Source organism: Rattus rattus, chromosome 6, assembly GCF_011064425.1.
Source record: "Rattus rattus isolate New Zealand chromosome 6, Rrattus_CSIRO_v1, whole genome shotgun sequence".
Taxonomy (NCBI): domain Eukaryota; kingdom Metazoa; phylum Chordata; class Mammalia; order Rodentia; family Muridae; genus Rattus; species Rattus rattus.
The window spans coordinates 4,881,225-4,892,761 of record NC_046159.1 but is presented as its reverse complement, the minus strand read 5'-3'; the positions used below and the strand labels follow the sequence as shown (position 1 = coordinate 4,892,761).

Sequence of the window (11,537 nt, the reverse complement as noted above, 5' to 3'; positions counted from 1 at the left end):
TATTTAATAAAGCACAACTGTGACGGTTTGCATATGCTTGGCCCAGGGAGTGGCACTATTAGAAGGCGTGGTCTTGTTGGAGGAAGTGTGCCACTGTGGGGTGGGCTTGGAGACCCTCATCCTAGCTGCCTGGGGATGCTCAGTCTGTTCCTGGCTTCCTTCAGATGAAGATGTAGAACTCAGCTCCTCCTGCACCATGACTGCTTGGATGCTGCCATGCTCCCACCTTGATGATAATGGACTGAACCTCTGAACCTGTAAGCCAGCCTCAATTAAATGCTGTTCTTTATAAAACGTACATTGGTCATAGTGTCTGTTGACAGCAATAAGACCCTAAGACAGAGACATCAACATATAAAAAAGAAAAACAAAGCAACACATTATATAATTACTTTTTAGTGTCCCGGCTGATTTGAGACCACAGAGGCATTTAAGAAAGCCTGTCAGGTAAACAACAAAGACCAACCCGTGGGATGTATATTACTCACACATTTCTCTTGTATAGAAACGAGTTGCCTGGCTTAGTTTTAAAGCTAATCAGAAAATTCGTTGTTCTTAATGGCCCAGGTACCTTGCCAATTCTTCGAAACTCGACAGAACTTCCACTGGTTTCCACATTCATTACGTACAGCAAATGCTGTCACTGGTTCATCAGCGCCACGAGTTTGCAGCCCTAAGTGCAGTTCTCTTTTTACCTTTGCTGTAAGCGAACGAGTCAGTCTGGGTCCCACCGGTCTTGGCCATGTGATGCTCCCTGATGGCTTCTTTGGTCAGGCTTTTCCTCATTGAGCCTTTCCTCTGCTGTCATTCTAGCAAACAGGACAGGAGGAATATTCCCACATGACACAATTTTCCTTCAATTTGGATTCTTTGCATCCTTAAGATTTGGTATCCTACTTTGCACCCTGTTTTTGTATTTCACGTCTGTATTCCTTGTTTCTTCCTCAATCAAGATCCCAGTCCTTCCTCATCAGCTCCAATAGCAACATAATCATCTCCTGTCCGGAGAGCCGTGGTAAGCATCTCCCTACACTTTAACCGCACAGAATCAGAAGTGCTTGGTGCCCGAGGAAAAGAGGAAACGTAAGAATCTCGGGCGCTTGTCTCATCCTTTCTGCTGCTTACATGGCTGCTGGAACCTTCTTCTCTTGCCTCACGACTATTCTGTGATGAAATTGCAGGTTCCTTTTCCTTCTCTCTGGGGTCTTTATCAGTTGATGCTCCATCTAATAACTTTTTTCCAGGAATTGATGAGAGATTTGACTAGAGATGTGACTTTATCTGTACTCTGCTTGTGAATAGCATTGGCAGACATTCCAATACGCCGGCTGCATTCTTTTTCTGCACCATTTTGTCCATCTTCTTGGTAATCAGACCACCTGGTCCTCCATGGCTCCGGAAGGCCTCCTCTCACCCGGCCACAGTGGACTGGAAGCGAGAGAAGCTGTGCAGACGCTCAACAAGCCTCAAAGCCGACAGCCTAGGCCTTCCTCATGGGTTGTTGATTTTTAAAGGCTTGAAAATTGGAGTGTTGTTCAAGAGGCTGGGAAACAATAAAACATGGTAGAGGGGGTGAAGGATCGAACCCATGATATATCACAACAAAACCCACTACTTGGTGCAACTGACATGCAGTTACAGAAGAGCTTAAAACTCTGATCGTGAGGGGGGAATACAGATGTTAACTGAGGGGGTCACATTCTTCATGTGTCCTCTGAGCCACAACAAAGCCTGCTGTGGCTTTTTCTGGTCAAAGGGACAAATCCCCTGGAAGAGGACACTTCGTGACATGGCGAGAGAAAGCAGACATTCTCACAACACTTGGTGGAAAACAGCAAGAAGACCAGGGTACCAACATACCTGAAAGGCAGTCTCCCTGACGTGGCAGGGACTGAGTGACTTGTGCTCTCTAGAAAATGATTGAATGACACCAGTTTAATTTTGTGAAAAACAGCCGTGAGCTTCCTCCTCAAACATTCCTGCTGGCCCCTCAATGTCCTGACAGACGGACAAATCCTCATGATTGTCTGTCCCCACCAAAGCTCATGGCTCTCTCTCAGAAGAGGGAAGATTTTAAGGGGAGCACAATGGCCTTTTCCCCCTGGCCCAGTCAACTGCCAAAGTCATAACAGCTCTCTAAGTTTCTGTTTCCCAACTCTGCAAAGCCCCCTGACTGTGAGCAGAGGTAACAGGGTGCGACCCCTCGGCCTGGCCAGCGTCTGCTCACAGTATTTATATTTTCCATGCTGTGGTGACTTTGGAACCTCACCTCATTCAAGACGGAATAAACTGACTCCTGCACAAATCTCTTGATCGTTTCTCCTCCAAGTGTGGGGGAGCAGCGCGGAGGTGGGGAGCACAGAGCACATCGTAAATCCAGGGACGCTGGGGCTGAGGCTGCAGGAGCCTCATAAAGGAATCTCTGTGTTTTCATATTATTTTCTGTTTAAAATCGACATGTGTGGTTTCGGACAAAGACGTTTTAGTGTGGAGGAGAGAGGGCTCAGTGTCTCTCCTTCTGGAAAAGCAGAGGGTCAGGGAGAGACACTGCTGAGATGTGCTCTGGGATAGAATCTGCAGGAAACTAAAAATAAAACCAAGGGCTTTCGAATAACTGTTCTTGGGAAATACATCCAGGCAGCCAGCTTCCCGGGATGCCAGCTGGCCTCTGCGTGTCAGCGACTCCTGAATCTTGGCTGTCACATCTGAATGGGGACAGGTATAGTCAGCCTTCCCCAAACTGAGTCCATGTGATGAGAAGTATTAATTGTCGCTTAAAATATCTCTAGCAGGCAAGATTATCAGAGCCCCATATTACCTTTAAAACACTCAGAAATACCTATTTAATCTTTTTAGTCTAAGGAGCCAGATTTTGAGGGGGCAAGGGAGCAGGGAGACGGCTCAACTGGTGAAGCAAGTGTCTTGCAGGCATGAAGTCCCAAGTTCAGTTTCTGAACACTTATATGAAAGGTGGATATGGTGGCAAATGCTTATAATTCCAGTGTTGGCAATGTGGAGACAGGCAGGTCCTTGGTGAAACTACACCTGAGGTTAATGTCTGGCCTCTGTATACAAACACACATAACACAAAGCCAAGTATATACTTCCCTGTGCACGGAGTGCAGACCGACCAATACTGCCTGGCTTGAATGCTGACAGTGCTGTACACAGTGCCAGCTATGTCTTCTTGGGTGAGCTAAGTAATGTCTCTGTGCTTGGTTTTCTTCTCTACCTGTCTCTACGGACTGTTGTGAGGATTGAATTAGTTAATACAGGAAAAGCATTTGCAGTGTGCTAACTCAACCCTCAGGTGTTATGGCTTGAATACCAAATGTGCCCCAGAAGGATTGTGTTGGCCCCTGACTGGAAGTATTCTGGAAGGTGCCTTGGTCACTGGAGGTGTCTCTCTGAAGGGTGTATGGTTTCTTTTTCCCCACCTTCCCTCAGCCCCAGGCAGCTGTTAGCTTCTAGAAAACAGATTACAAAGAAATACAAATGTTTCTATTTCTTTGGCTCACGCACAGGTTTGCTTTTTAAGGCAGACAGTTTCAAAATCTCCATGACCATACATAAAGGAAACCATTTACAAGAGTGTAATAAAGACCAGGGCATGGAGTTGGGAAAGAGGTGGGATGGGATCCTGGGGGAGATAGCAGTGGAGAAGAGTAAGGATCAGATGTAGTTAAATACATTGTATACATGTATAAAGATTTCAAAGAAGGAAAAACGGAAACCTTTATTCATCCAATCGCTTTGGAAGAAGCAGCAGAAGAGGTAGCTCCCTGGCTCTGCTGTGCAACTAGTGGGGCTGCAAGCAACAGACTCAAGGGAGCAAACATGAACATTGATGAAGGCAGGTTCTCCGGCTGCTCCACACTTTTGGCTAGCCTGAGGAAAGGACTGTGGCACCAGAAGTGGATACACCAAGGAGCGTGAGAGAGGAAAAAGACAGGAAAGAACTTCCATATGCAAAGGACCAATGACTGTACACCAAAAAAATGATATGGTGTCTGTGCAGTGCTTCCAAGTAAAAGAGTCCATCGGGGAGAAACAACTGTCTGCTCTATGAAGATGGCAGACGTCTCCCTTAATGGCAGCCAGGGTGTGTGTAATGATGGCAAACCGCAATGCTACTTCCACCAGGCATTACCGCCCCACATCGCTCTGCACAGCCATGTCTAAGCTCCGAACTTCTCAGAAGATCCATGATACCTGTAGTTCCTTCTGGCCTCCCAGTGGGTACCCAGCTTATCTTGGCTAATATCTGAGACAGGGAACCAAAGAACAAGATACGAGGCAAGATTAAGTAGAGGATTTAGGGCCCCCATCCCATTTTAGTAGGAAACTAGTCCAAGCAAGGGGAACCAAATCAGGCCCCAGGGAGAAGTGATGCCTACAACAGATGTTCCTTGATCCTTCTGGTGGAAACAAATCCTCACATGGAATGACACGAAGCCTAGGCAATGCTGTGTATTTCCCGATTATTAGTGACGAATGCAGGATACACAAGGAAGATTGCTATGCGAATTACAAGCTTAATTAAAATTTTGAGAGCAAAGGTTCCAGCACTTTTTCCTCCCTCTCTCTCCCTCTCCCCCCCCTCTCCCCCACACACACACAAACACACACAAACACATACATACACACACACACACACACACACACACACACACCCCCTTCTTGCTGTGGTTCATATGGCCCACTTTTCACAATGACACGATGTCTCAATTCAGATAAATGAGTCATTAGAGACCGCATCCAGGAAACATTCTGTGGCTAAGAATTTCATCTTAAGGAATGGGACATTAATACTCTGTTATTTTTAACTTGGCTTCATCATCTAGTAAGGTTTCTGAAGCTGGACGTGCAAATCTTTTGTTTCCAAGAACAAAAAAAAAAATCTTTTGTCCAGATCACACATCAAAACATTTTCCCCCTTGAAAGAGGAAAAAGTCCACCTGTGTTGGGAAGATTAACAGCTCAAGTTCAATGAGAAGCAGTCAGATGACTACGTCAGTGTTGCCTGTGTCAATTCCACTTTTAAGGTGACCACAGTACTTTCCCTAGTGATCTGGTCTGATATTTAGTAACATTTTGCTTCCAAGGGCATTGGTTGGTTCTTCCTTCCAACATAAACTCATCCCTCTCTTACCCAGTTTGCTCCCCACCTTCACTGAGAAGTTCGGATACAAGGTAACTGTCGACCTAATAAGATTTATAGAGAAAGGAAGGGCCAGGTTAAGGCAGCCTGGACCCCTATTCACAGGAATCCCATCTGTTGTTGGCTGACAGCCCTGGCTTTATGTGTTTTGTTCTTTCTGTTTTGTGTTGTTTGATCTTGGTTTTTCTTGGTTCTTTGTTACTTTCACATCATGCACTCTAACCCCACTCATCTCTCCTCCCCTCATACCTGCCTTCTACCCTTGCAACCTACTCCTGAACAGAGAAAAAACTCTTGTTGTCATGTGGATAGACCTGCCTTTAAAATGTTTTTAATTGTATCATCTTTCTCTTATCTTTCTAATTATGTAAGAAGACAATGTATCCAAAGTGTAGAAAGCAGCATACTAAAGTTCACACACCATCACCAAACTCAGCAATTACTAACTCCTGGTTTATTTTTGCCTCATATTTCCCCTTACCTATATTATTTTGAAGTAAATTCCATCTGTGTTACCATTTCATCAGGAAATATTTGTGTCTCTGCTTCCAAAAAAAAAAAAAAAAATACAGCCCCAGCCAGCCTCTAACACATTAGGTAACCAAAGATGATCTTGAAGTCTTGGCCGCCTTCCTCTGCCTCCCAGTGCTGAGATTACACCCCCCACAACACACACACACACACACACACACACACACACACACACACACACACTTCACAATGATTAAATTTTAAAGCATGGCTGTAAGGAATCTCATGGTTACAGGCCCCACCCTCAACACTTCAAGATGACTAATAGAAAAGCAAAGTCATTTTGACTCTCTTCAACCCTTCTCAGCAGGGGCACAGAACTATACTGGGCATCTATTCCGTCTCCACTGAGGAGAGACCTAGTTAGCCACATGATGCCAGTCATCGGCCATCGGCTATCAGCTTTTTCAGTCTTTTCCCTCCTGGGACAGACCATCCAGTGAATACTTTATCAACAGCAAAGGGTTAGGACCCAGCTAGAGACTTCCTGAAGAACTGTACAATGAGGCAGGGGGCAGAGGCCATAAGGTAAACAGGGTCTCTACCTAATTTCTCTGTCCAACCTCGACAGTTATTGGTCCCAAGAGAATTCATCAGTAAAAATGCTGAGATCTACATGTCATTCTCTGTTGCATAATCTCCCTTGCATGTGTGATATCCGAGTTGAACCTCTTCCTGGACCTCTTGATTGAGACTCACAGAGGCAGTGATCGATGCAATAGCAAGAGGAGTTTAATTCCAACATGTTGGGGTCCTCCCACTTCAAGGGGAGATGACGCCGAGCAGACTCTGACAGGGAGTTAATTATGTACCTTGCAAACAATTGAGACAGAATTCAAACAATTGGTAACTAGGCAGGGTATTATTGATGGAGCAAAATGACCTCCAAGCTGACTCGTGATCAGTGAACCATTCTGGACTTTCCATGGGGGATGGTTGGGAGTCAGGGGGAGGTTGGTTGGGAGTTACAGGTGGCTTTGTTTGACAGTTTGGCTTGCAGGTGCTCCAGGAACTGAACTAACTCTACTCCTACTGGAAGGGAGGGGTCTTTCTGTGCTCAGAGGTTTGTGATAGAATTTTCGAACTGGCCTCAGATTGACCCCAACTCTGACTCTTTCACAGGGAGCAGCGTACAGCTTTACATCTTCCTCATTGATCTCCAATTTCAGCAAATTCCTGATTTAACTAAACAAGGTGAGTATAGAAACAATGGAGGAGGATGGGGAGGAGGAAGAGGAGGGAGGAGGGGAGCAAGAGTGGGAAGAGAAGGGGAGGAGGATGGAGACAGGGAGGAAGGGAGAAAGAGGATGGGGAAGAGGGAGGAGGGGGAGGAGGGAGAGAAGGAGAGAGAGGGAGGAGAATGGGGTGGAGCAGTCTTCTTCCCTCCTTCTCTCTCCTCCTCTTCCTTCTTCCTTCCTCTTCCTTCTTTCCTTTCTTTTTCCTCCTTCCTCATCTTTCTCTTCCTTATCATTCTTTCATCTTCCTCCCTTCCTCCTTCCCCCTCCCTCCTTACTGTATGTGTGTTGAAGAAACTGAGTCAAATAGAGTCATTAGCTATTTGAGAACAACTTAAAAGACTCCCTCTGTTTCCGTGAATTTCTTATACCTTGGTAGAGGGTTCTTGAGGCCCAATCAAATTCAAGATCGATTTGTTTGGCATTTACTTCGGGTTGATAAGTTCTTCCATTAAGTGCCTGTGTTGATGTCTCTTTTCATGATATTGGCCACCTTCCACATAGCATTAGAGTGGCTGGATGCATTTATCAAAGGGAACAGACTTGGGAGTCCTCCGTTCCCAGCAGGCCTCCTCTACTCACACTCATGATATCACCATCGTTGTTGTTCATCATTGCAATTCAGACAAGAAGCCAGAATATCTTTTTCTCCATATTTCTCAAACTCATGAGGTGATTTCCTAATATCTTGCAAGGCTGGTATGGTAGCTTAAATGAGAATGTGCCCCTCCCAGGGCTCATATATTTTGTTCTGGTTTGGTGATGGTGGTAGTGGTGGTGGTGGTGGTGGTTTATTGTTTTTATTTTGGATACTTGGTTCCAGTTGGTGGAACTGTTTGGGAAGGATTAAGAGGTATGGCCTTTCTGAAGATGTGTCCGTAGGAACAGACATCATCCCCAGTGTGCTCTTATTCTCTCTGCCTCCTATTTGCTCATCAGATATGAGTTCCCAGCTGTGCCAGTCAGAGCCTAACCAGGCTGCAGGCTGCCATTTTGTCCTATTGACAGTGTTTCTATTGCATGTAAATTGATAATGTTAGAGGAAAAGACTTTGTTTAACAGAAAGGGGGCTATGAAGTGGAAATTTCTGGTTTTCTTGGAGACTCATGCCATGTGATGTTTTTCTGGAAACTGTCTTATAAGAGGATGTTTTTGCTGAACCAAACATATGGAAGGATGTTTTTCTAGGAACAGACATGTGGTATTTTTCAGGAGGCAGCCTGAGAAAAGGGCATGTGACGGTTTGCTAGAGTGGATGCTTGAAAGAACACATGATGTTTAGAAAGGATATAAATGTAGCCCAATAGATAGTGAATGATGCTGGATGGTATTGGTTCACCTTGCCATTCTTGTTAGTCATTGTTTGTCATAATTTATAGAAATGCGCCAGAAATGGCTCTGGCCCACTGACAGAGCCTTGTGCCTTCTTCTGGATCAACCTGTGTTGTGGTTTGCCCTGGAGTTATCTGTATTTTGATGCTAATTCCACTGCCCCAAGGACAGCTGCCTAGTCACTACTCAGAACTCAGGTGACTTCACCAGAACCACCTCCCCATTGAATTTGTAAAGTACAGGTGAGGGGCAGGTACAGGATAGAAGGAGGCCTGTCATTGGAGGAGAAGGAAGGATGGGTGGGAGAGAAGTCTGAAGGAAGAGGAGGAGACTAGAAGAGGAGAAAGAGACAGGAGAGAGGAGATAGTGAGAAGCCATGGCAGGTGATGTTAAGATTCTGTTCTGGGTATTTACAGGTTGTTATTAATGTTCCTAGGGATGGATGGTACCGGGCTTTGTATGTTTAAGTGGGCAATTATATCTTATCAATTGGGTCAAAGATTATTGTGTTGTGTGTTCTTTTAAGTGACGGTTTGAGTGTAGGAAAGTGTGCAGCGGCAGCAAACAATGGGCCGCCACAGAGTTGGGATGTGATTACGCCAAAATATCTGACAGATATCTTGGGGCACTGCAGTGTGGACCTAGTGAGGTAAAAGACGAACCATACCATTTTTATTTTTATATTTTTACAACAACAAACCTGCCACTGCTAATTCATGAATTGTGTTTGCAAGTGGATCAAGCTGTTGCTGCTGACTCATGGGAACTGAACTGCTGATATCCTGACAACACAGATCAGATTTGCTCCATAGAACTATTTCTAAACAGGTCCACATCCTTCCTTTGCCCTATTAGCCTTTCCTTTCCACTACCTCTGGTGGGTGGTGGGCTAGAAGGGGGAGTTCAACCTTATTAAAATCGTGTTTTTAAAAAATCTAAGCCTGGGGTTGGGGATTTAGCTCAGTGGTAGAGCGCTTGCCTAGGAAGCGCAAGGCCCTGGGTTCGGTCCCCAGCTCCGGGAAAAAAAAAAATCTAAGCCTACATTGTCCTTTGTAAAAGTTGCTGTGGTCATCATGTCTCTTCACATCAGTAAAACCCGAACGAAGACAGAAGTTGGTGCCAGGGTCTGGAGTATTACTGTGACAGGACTGACCATTGTTTTGTTTCGAGAGATGCAGATTTGGGGAATTTTGATTAGGAAAGCAGTGGAATGCTTTAAACCCTGTTTAATGGGCCATATTAGTAGAAGCACAGAAGACAGTGGTGCTGCGTGTGATTTGGTGTTTAGGGGCCTTGCTCAAGAGGTTTCAGAGGAGAAAGAATTTAGTAAGTTGCCTAGAGATGATTCTTGTGATATTTTGGTAAAGAATGTGTCTGATCTTTCCCTTTGGTCAAGGAGTCTGCCTGAGGCTAAAGTGAAGAGATTTAGATCAATTGCATGGGCAAAGAAAAATCTCAAAACGTCCTAGTATAGACCCTGTTGTATGGTCATTAGTGTTCACTTTTATGAAGAGCGTCTTGATAAAAAGGAACCGAGCTGAGCAAGAAAAATACAAAATGTATGGTTCAAGGAGAAAAGTGGTACCGGGAACTTGAATGGAGCTGAATCTCCTGTTCAAGAAGATAAACAGATTAAAGATATTAAATTGAATACTGGCACTGGTGACATCAGGGCAAGATCCCACCCAAATAAGCCTCCATCTTGTGGAAAGGAATTAAAGAACAGTTTAGGTCTAGGTGTAATGGTGCATGCCTTTAATCCCAGCACTCAGAAGACAGAGGCATAGAGGTCTTGAACTCAAGGCCACACATCTGGCTGGCCTTGACTGGTCTTGTCTGAAAATTGACCTTGATACAGAGCTCTCTGCAAGGCTGCATAACTCAGAACACATGTCCTGCTCTGGCTTCCCGCCCACACGATAATTATGTGCTGTATTATAACCAATCAGCCCTTCCAACTGGATTGATGCTGTGAACAATTAGCCCTTTCCACCTATACCCCTAAAAATACCTTTATAGATCGTATCCCAGAAACGGGATCTCATTGCAACAGCCCCCAAAGGTCGTTCCACCACACTCATGGCTGCCAGGAGCCAACTAGGAGAGACTATAAAGGCTAGCAGGTGATTTTCCTGAGATAGTTCACTGGGAACTGCAATGGATGAGCTTTTAGAAGCAAAGCCCAAGGAACAACATCTCAGGATTGAGTCTTGCCTTGATTAATGTGCTTTTCCTGTCATTATTAAATTAATATAACAATTCCTGAGCATTAGCCCATCCTATTGGACAGATTTTCTGCAACCAGCAAGGATGTACTATCTTGTAGTGATACTGTATAGACAAATAGATGATTTCTTAATTCCTAATGATGATTATCTAAGAATTCCTAAATTTATACTAGTAACTGTCAAACTAGTAATTAAGGACTGCAACTGTAGCCTCTGTAATATGAAAAGATCATCTCTCTTTTGACCTTCGTCCATCCAACATCTGTGTCCCATTTCAACAGCCATTCCCCGGGGGCTGAGCACATGGCCATCTGAATCTTATTCTCTGCCTCTGTTCCCTTGGTCCTCTCAGGCTGGTGACAAACAGCCTCCAAAAAGAAAGGGAGAGCCACAGATAGTACAGATTCCAGAGCTATGGAATATATGCCGAGAAAAGGTGCTAACAAGGAGTTGAATCAGCCCAAGAGAAAGAAGTGTGTTGCGCTCAACCGAGCTGAAAGGAGCTGGAGATCGGAAGAGCATTTTGCCCTCCGACATGTAGATGCAGAGTTTGGCGTTTGCCCAGCTGGTTTTAGTCTTGCATTGGTTCAATATTTCCTCACCATGCTCCCTTCTCTACATTTTGGAATAGTAATGTGTATCCTGTGCCATTACATGTTGAAAGTATGTGATTTGGTTTTTCCTTATTTTGATTTTACAGGGTATTACAGTTAAGAGATTGCATAGACCTCAGAAGAAACTTTGAACCTGGCACTTTTAAACATCGTTGAGACTGTGATAGACTATGGGGACTTTTGAAGTTGGACTAATGCATTTTGCATTGGGGTATAGCTTCAAGCCTGTGGGACTGAACCTCTGAAACTGTAAGCCAGCCAAATTAAATGTTTTCCTTTATAAGAGTTGCTGTGGTCATGGGATCTCTTCACAGCAGTAAAACCCTAACTAAGACAGTAGGGTACCACAGGGAAGAATGTTCTTAATAGTGAATAGTGAATATACCTCCCCCAAGAAGAAATGCAAAAGGGCAGAACGTGGGAAAACATTGCCTTT

At 44.6% G+C, this 11,537-nt stretch overlaps 1 pseudogene; it reads right to left on the bottom strand.

Annotated features, from left to right (window-relative positions):
• Nucleotides 1–533: 533 nt before the first annotated feature.
• On the bottom strand, nucleotides 534–1,391 carry LOC116903674 (annotated as a pseudogene).
• Between the last annotated feature and the right edge of the window lie 10,146 nt (nucleotides 1,392–11,537).